Below are 7,770 nucleotides of genomic sequence, written 5' to 3' on the forward strand. Positions count from 1 at the left end.
ACAGGAGAATGGTATAGCTTCCTTTGTTTTGTTAATGATAAAGCTAATAATGTGATCCCTCCAGCACAACATGTGCTGGAGGCACATGGATATGGAATGCTTGATCACATTTACTATATTATGGTATCAATCTTTGCTTGGTGCCAATATGCACTAGGAAACAAATGGAATTTGATAATACTTACCTGTATGGGTTCCTTTGCAGGGTTCAGTTAGTCAGTTAATTAGTTTAGCTGTTTAATTTCTAGTTAATATATGCAAGAAATAGAGGGGGATTCCTATTATCGACAGCAATAAATGCAGAAGGGTTAAGTATACTCCATTATCTGTAAGCAGTATATCCTGTGATTTTGTTTTCTTTTGTTGTGGTTGCTATATATATTTTTCTGGAGTCAATGTAGATCTTCCTTTTTCTGAAAAAAATAAAAAGTTAATTTAAAAAAAAAAGGGAGGGGAAAATGTCAGTGAAATTCTCATGGGTGGGGAATAAGGTCCTTGTCATGCTTACCTTGCTTTTGAGGTGACAGAGAGGTGGTTTGTGAGTGTCCTTTCATCCTGCAAATCAGATGACCAATGATCTGCCATCGGCAGCCTTCCTGGGTTCCCACCCTTCAATGAAAGTGCAGAGGAAGATATGAATTAATTCAGCCCAAGGGGCTCTTTCAGATCAGGAAGTGTGGGCAGCCGGGGAGGCTGTGGAGTGCTGGAGAAATGTTTTACGGGAAAGTGGGGGGGAAATCAGATACAACCCTCTCAGCCATCTCACATCTTACCTTCATTTATTTAAAGCATTTATAAGATGCTAAATATTTTTAAAATCGCAAAGCAGTGTGCAACCTAAAATCAATAAAAAATGTCATTCCAACAAAAATACAACTTCAGACCAGTAAAACAGAAGCATAAAAGCATGGGGGGGGGAAACAAATACATTCAGGGAATTCTAACAAAAACAGGGTCTGTTCTAATGGGCCAGGAGGCCTGGGGGAAAATATATGTCTGTACAAGACATGTGAAGCAACTGAGGGTTGCTGCTTAACATATGGCAGAGGGAACGGCATTCCATACTATAGAGGCAACAGCAGAAATTCCCATTTTCAGGTCACTACCCTATGATATCCTGGAGGGTGTGGTACCCTAAGCTAAGCTCAAAACCCCACACTCAAGTGAAAAATTTAAAGAAATGTTTAAGTGAGGGAGATAAACGGAGGCCTCTTTCACAGGGGAAGAAAACTTTTGAGAAATTGGAGCACAGAAGATGCCTGTCGCATTGGACCTTTATGCCATACACTAATTCATGTTTTGCATGGCAGTTATATTTGCCATACACGTATATATTAGGGCTGTGTATTGGGTCCAGGAAAAGCCTGGATCCTGAACCAAATTGGGCCAATTTAGGTCAATGTGAGATTTCTGCAGAGCAGATTGAGGCAGCCCCAGATTGTCCCAAACTGGGTTAGGTCCACCTACATCAGCTCCTCCCCAGCCCTTTGCAACTGACTTCATGTTTAATTAAGGTTTAAAATCCTAATTTTTAATCAGGATCATCAAATCAGGCCCCAAAATTGAGTGGCGATGCCTTGCACAGCCTCTGTGGGTCAGTAACATGAAAACACACAAAACAATTCTCCGTGTCAGGGCACTTACTCTGCATACAAAAGCTTCCAGGTTCAATCCATAGCATCTGTGGGTTGCACTAAGAAAAACTCCCATCTGAAAAGTCCCTTATTGTAGAGCACTGGTATAAAGACACACTACTGAGTCTAATAAACAAATAATCTGACTTCGTATCATACAGTTCCCTCTGTTCCTATTTAAAACAGACCTTTATTCAGAACCATGAGGATCAGAATCCTGAATTATTTTTAGAGGAAGGACCATAGGTCAGAAATAGAGCATGTACTTTGCCTGTAGAAAATCCCAGGTTCAATCCCCAGAATTTCCAGTTAGAGACAGAAGAAAAATGACCCCAGGCTGAAACCCTGAAGAGCAATTCACCGTTGTTGTAGACAGTACTGAACTAGATGGACCAGTGGTCTGACTAGGGATAAAGCCAAGAATGGGTATTATAGCAGGTCTATGATGGTATTATTGGTATAACAGCCTTACCTGGTATGAGGCTGCTTCCCTGTGAAACATGACAAGGGCAAGCTGTTCAGTTCAAGAGTTCACTTGATAAGTAAATCAAAAGAAGGTTGGGGAAGTAAAGTATGGAACCTGGCTCTGTTAGAAAAAAAAAACAGAGCAGATTCTGCAAGGCACGGGCTTAATAAAATTGGATAAGTTTGCAGGTCCCCTTTCTTGATTTTCCTTCATCGATCTGGCTGCACCAGACAACTGCCAGACACTCAGTTGCCATTTTGGTCTGACCATCGTTGTAGACATTGATTTTTTTTAAAAAAAAAATAATAACTGAAGGCTTCTCTGTATTTTGTAACTGTCTGCTTCATACTTATTGTACTGTGCAGCTTGTATACACTGATGTCCCATGTATCACCTGTTGCTTTACAAGTGGAGATTTTGTTTATGGGCTAGAGTTTGTTGGTGTTTGTATTTCTCCTTGCATTCTTTGGGGAAGGCCTGTGACTCAGTGGCAGTGCATCTCCTTTACATGCCAAAGGTCCCAGGTTCCATCCCGGGCATCTCCAGATAGGACTGGGAGAGATCCCTGTCAGAAATCCAGGAAAATCACTGCCAGCCAATGAAGACAATCCTAAACTAGATGGGTCAATAGTCTGATGCAGTGTAAGGCAGATACCTATAGACTGTTTTTACCAATTGCTGGAAACCGCAGGAGGGGAGAGTGATCTTCTGTTCAGGCCGTGCTTGTGGGCTTCCCACAGGCATCTAGTTGGCCATTGTGAGAACGGGATGCTAGCCTAGATGGGCCACTGACCTGATCCAGCAAGTTCTCCTTGCTCCTGTTGGAATGAAATTTTAAAAATTAGTTTCAAAAAAAGTGCTCTGCAATGCCTGTCAAAAGTCAGAAAGTAAGGATTCGCTGCAAGTGATATAGTTCTGCCTTTTATGGGAGCATGTTTTAGCCTTTGACACATATTTCTGCGATCTTGTAGCACTTGTGGGGGGGAGGGGGCTTAACTCTAACCACTAAGCCCAGAATTCTGAGGCTGTGCTTGGCTTCCACAAGTAACCCCAGAAAGCTGCAAAACAAAATATTTTGGAGCAATGAAGCCTTCAAGCTGTCCACCACCCATCCCTGAAAACTTTGAAAATTCCCTGTAATAAAATTTGCAATGATAATTTAGTGTGACAAATAAAAATAAAAAAGTGCTGATGTGCTTTTATTGCATTCCAAACAACACATAATTTAAGGCCATGGGACGCTACTGTACATTAAATTATTTTCGGTAGCTTCATTTTTATCCTTGGGCGGCTAAGAAGAAAAGTAGCTTGTGCAGCTTCAGGAAATATATATTTCAAATACTGAGAAAAATAGTTGATGAATAATCACGCTTCCTTGAAAACTCATCATTGGTGTATCCATTTCTGCAGCTGAATATTTGGCCAAAAATCCTATTTTCAGCTACAGCATGTTTCATAATTCCACCGTTTCCTGGGAAACCCGATGATCATCTATATATAGATTTTGAGGCCACCAGGGACCATCCAGATCTGCTTTTCCCTGTTTCAAAAAGAAGAAAGCAGGCATACTACTTTCCCTTCTGAGAAAGCTATAGCTTTTATACACTTTGCTGTTGAGTGCAGAGAACTGTTGGGGAATAAAGCGGTGCCTGGTGGCTCCATGTCAGTGGGGCAGTAGAATCCGCTGAGGGTTTTAGTTAGTTCCTTGAAAGTTTGGACTAAAATCCAGAGCAGATTCCACTGTTCCACTGTTCCACTGGCATGGAGCCACCAGCCATCACTGTAATAGGGTTATATGACTTGTCAGCTGGTCCTCACATTGGGACTGGTGGGGTGGAAAGTAGAATGCCAAAGAGTAATGGAGCCAAAGACAATGACAGGCAGAGCCAACTCATTCTAGTTTTGCTCCCATCCTCCTCCCTGTTGAGTTCTATGAGGCAACACTGAGACTGAGGAGGAAGCTGGCAGCCGGTGTCACCCCATAGACTGGATTTAAGTAAATAGGCTGGCTGGCTGGGGCTAACTGAGGTTGGTGGGGCATTGTCCTATTTGCCCAATGGACCAGCCACTGTTGGTCCAATGCTAGGTGTACTCAGAGTAGACCCATTGAAATTAATCATTATGACTAACTTAGTTCCATTAATTCCAATGGGTCTACTCTGAGTAGAACATAGTTGGATACAACCATAGTGTCCCCCTCCCAAATAGATCTGGAAGATTAAATTATTTGGGAGGTAATCAGTAACTAGAGTTAATTAAAACTAAGAATACAAAAAAAGCATATGTGCATAATTTGATCTCAGAGATGTAGTGGCACATTTGGAAATTTAAAAGCTCATCATGACAGTCCTTCTCAGAAAGTCCATTGCCTTACCCCTAAGGAGAGCACAAAAATGCATGTAGACATGTCAGGCTGTTATATGTACACACACACATATCAAAGAGCAGCAGAACATAGCATAATCCCAGTTTATTAGAACCAGCATGATCACAATCCTGTGTAAAGTTACTTGACAGTAAGCTGCATCCAACTCAGTAGTGCTTCCATCTGACTGCGTACGTTCAGCTTGCAAAACACATTGAGCTTTTATGAAAGATCTTCAACCAGATCAAATGCGACTGTTAGCTTTTAATTCAAAATATATGCAATCTTGCAAAAAAAAAAAAAACCTTTTGGTGTAAAGAAGTACAAACCCCTTCGATGAAAAAGAAAATAAGTACCCAGCCTTTATTTCATTATTTTCCTCATTGTCTGATTTCTCTATGCCACAATTGACTGTCCTGTCCTGTGGGCCATTAGAGTACAACTCCCTTTTACATGACTGTTGACCATGCTGGCTGGGGTTGGTGGAAGCTGGAGTCCAACAACATCTGAAGGGCCACAGGTTAGCCACTATTGCTCTATGCTAATCTGTCGCAAACAAATTTGAAAACCTCATTATCACCTCATTCACTTCTCAGAACAAGGGAGGTCTATTAGTTAATGTCATCACTCCTGCTCTGAAAAAAAGCCCAGTCCTGAGATCCTCTAGGTCCCCCCTCCCCTACACCACAGTTGGCTCTGACTATTGAGTCAAAGGCATGTTAGAAGGCAGAAGTTTGCACTGCGTATGGAAAATTACCCTCTCTCTGTATGTAGTTGTAAATCAACTTGCTCTAGTGCTCCTTCTGTGACCTATATTTCAGTTTTCCATTTTAGAATGAGATGACATTCATGGTATAATGACTAATTCCTCTCTGTCCATGGGGAAGTTCCTCGGGTGACTCTGTATAAAAGACGATGTTCTGTGGTGAGAAGGTTACTGTTCCAGTTGACGGTTGGATAGCCAGAAAGAGGACAAATCCTTCAAGGATGAAGAAGTAATGCCAAAAGGTTTTCAACTCCCCAGGACTAAAATAGAAAAGAATAGGAGGTAGTTAAACTGAGTTGTGGCCACAGCTTAATGGAAGAAGACACAAATGTGCCGCTGGGTGTGTGGATATGCATGCCTGTGTCTGGTTGGGCTAAAGACTTCTCAGTTGATTAATCATATGATGATGATGATAATGATGATGAAAAATTTCTTAGATGCCTTTCATGTAAGGTGACTTACAGAAATATAAAAATATACAAGATCTAGACCAAAGCAATGGGTGGTATCCAATCCCTTTGTTTGCACAACAGAACTTTCTCCCCTTTCCTTCCTCTGTGCATACCCTTCGCCCTCCCAGAATCTGATCTGAAGAGTTGGGGAAAACCCCGGAACAAATTTAGGGGCGTTCAGGGAGATGAAAGTTCCATTATGGAAGTGTAAATTCTTGCACTAAGAGAACAAATGACTCAGCACCACTTTGGATACAGGTCACTAAAGATACAAGCCAATATGTGTAACCCTAATAAGACCCATCCCACAAAAAAATAACAAAAATCATCAGCCACTAACAATAATCAAAACCCAAACCAAACCAATCAAAAGATAGTTAATGAAAGAGCCCAACACATGTCACAAGATCCCATCAAAAGCCAGGGAAACCGAGGGAAGTTTTAACTGGGCACTGAAAAGACAGTTGCATCAGCAACAGGCAGCCCTCATTTCATAAATGAGTGCCACAACCCGCCAAAAAGTACCTCTCCCTTGCAGTCTTTCCTCAGACCTCTCAGAGATGATGCACGGAGGAGAGCCTCAGATGTTGACTGTAGGACATCGACAGTGTTCCATTAGGTTATGCCTGTTTACCCAGGCACTTGATGACTCAGAGGTGCTGGCCATGGCAACCATGCAGTTGCTAACTGTGAAGGTGTGTGATTGCTTTTAAATTATTTATTTATTTTACAACATTTATATACCACTTGCTTGTAATAAAAATTCTAAGCAGTTTACAAAAAAAAAACCATTACAGTAAAAGACAATTAAAAACAGGCCCGCCCACCCCCCAGCCCCTTCCTACAAGCTCTCAGTAAGCCAGCAAGTGAACACTGCTCTCTTATTATGTCACCAGTGGGTCCCTGGACAGCCCAATCTGGACAAAACTACCACTATGAGTGATGGGGATGCAGCTGTAAGCCCCAGCGTCCTACTACAGCCAGTCATCATCCTAACCTACCTTGCAGGATTCTTGTGGGGTGGGGGAATGCACATAGCATCTTCAGAGGAAAGATAGGATAAAAATGTTCCTAAGATGAATTCTGTTAACCAGTAACCACTTGTCTCCAAGAAGCTGGTTTTTAAAGCCTCTTTTTAACAAGCAGTTTGCAAATTCAGGGGAGCAATTATTTCATTGAGGCTCACAAAGGATCTGGACCATTGTGTGTAACTGAAGCCTTTTACTTCTCAGTGGGACTAGAATAATAGAATCATAAAACAGTAAAACTGGAAATGGCCTATAAGGCCATCGGGTCCAACCCCCTGCTCAAGACAGGAATCCAAGTTAAAGCATACCCGACAGGTGGCTGTCTTTTGAATGTCTCCACTGTTGGAGAGCCCACCACCTCCCTAGGTCATTGGTCCCATTGTGGTACTGCTCTAACAGTTAGGAAGTTTTTCCTGATCATAGAATCATAGAATAGTAGAATTGGAAGGGGCCTACAAGGCCATCGAGTCCAACCCTCTGCTCAATGCAGGAATCCAAATCAAAGCATTCCTGACAGATGGCTGTCCAGCTGCCTCTTGAATGCATCTAGTGTCGAAGAGCCCACTACCTCTCTAGGTAATTGGTACCATTGTCGTATGGCTCTAACAGTACGGAGGTTTATGTTCAGCCAAAATCTGGCATCCTGTGACTTGAGCCCATTATTCCATGCCCTGTACTCTGGGATGAACGAGAAGAGATCCTGGCCCTTCTAACTTCCTTGTAACACATTGAGAATGTCAATGTTCTGTGTTGTTATTTTTTCATTCAACAATACTAAAGTCCTCCCCAGTGTATTAAGTTTTCACTTCAGACAGCCTGAGTTAATCAGCAGGAATATCAAAATGCAGCTGTAGGATATAAAGCAATGTTTTAGAATGCATTTGCATTTCAAAGAAGACAATGGAAATATATATTTCTTTCTGCTATTTACTTTTATCTGATAGTCTTTGTTCTTTTTTAATTTCAAGAGAGCATAGATCAAACACAAGTCAATTACACTGTTACCAAATAAAAGGCAGTTTAAATGAGATTTGTACTGTGTTTAATCAGTGTATCATA

Source organism: Rhineura floridana, chromosome 16 (genome assembly GCF_030035675.1).
Source record: "Rhineura floridana isolate rRhiFlo1 chromosome 16, rRhiFlo1.hap2, whole genome shotgun sequence".
NCBI lineage: Eukaryota > Metazoa > Chordata > Lepidosauria > Squamata > Rhineuridae > Rhineura > Rhineura floridana.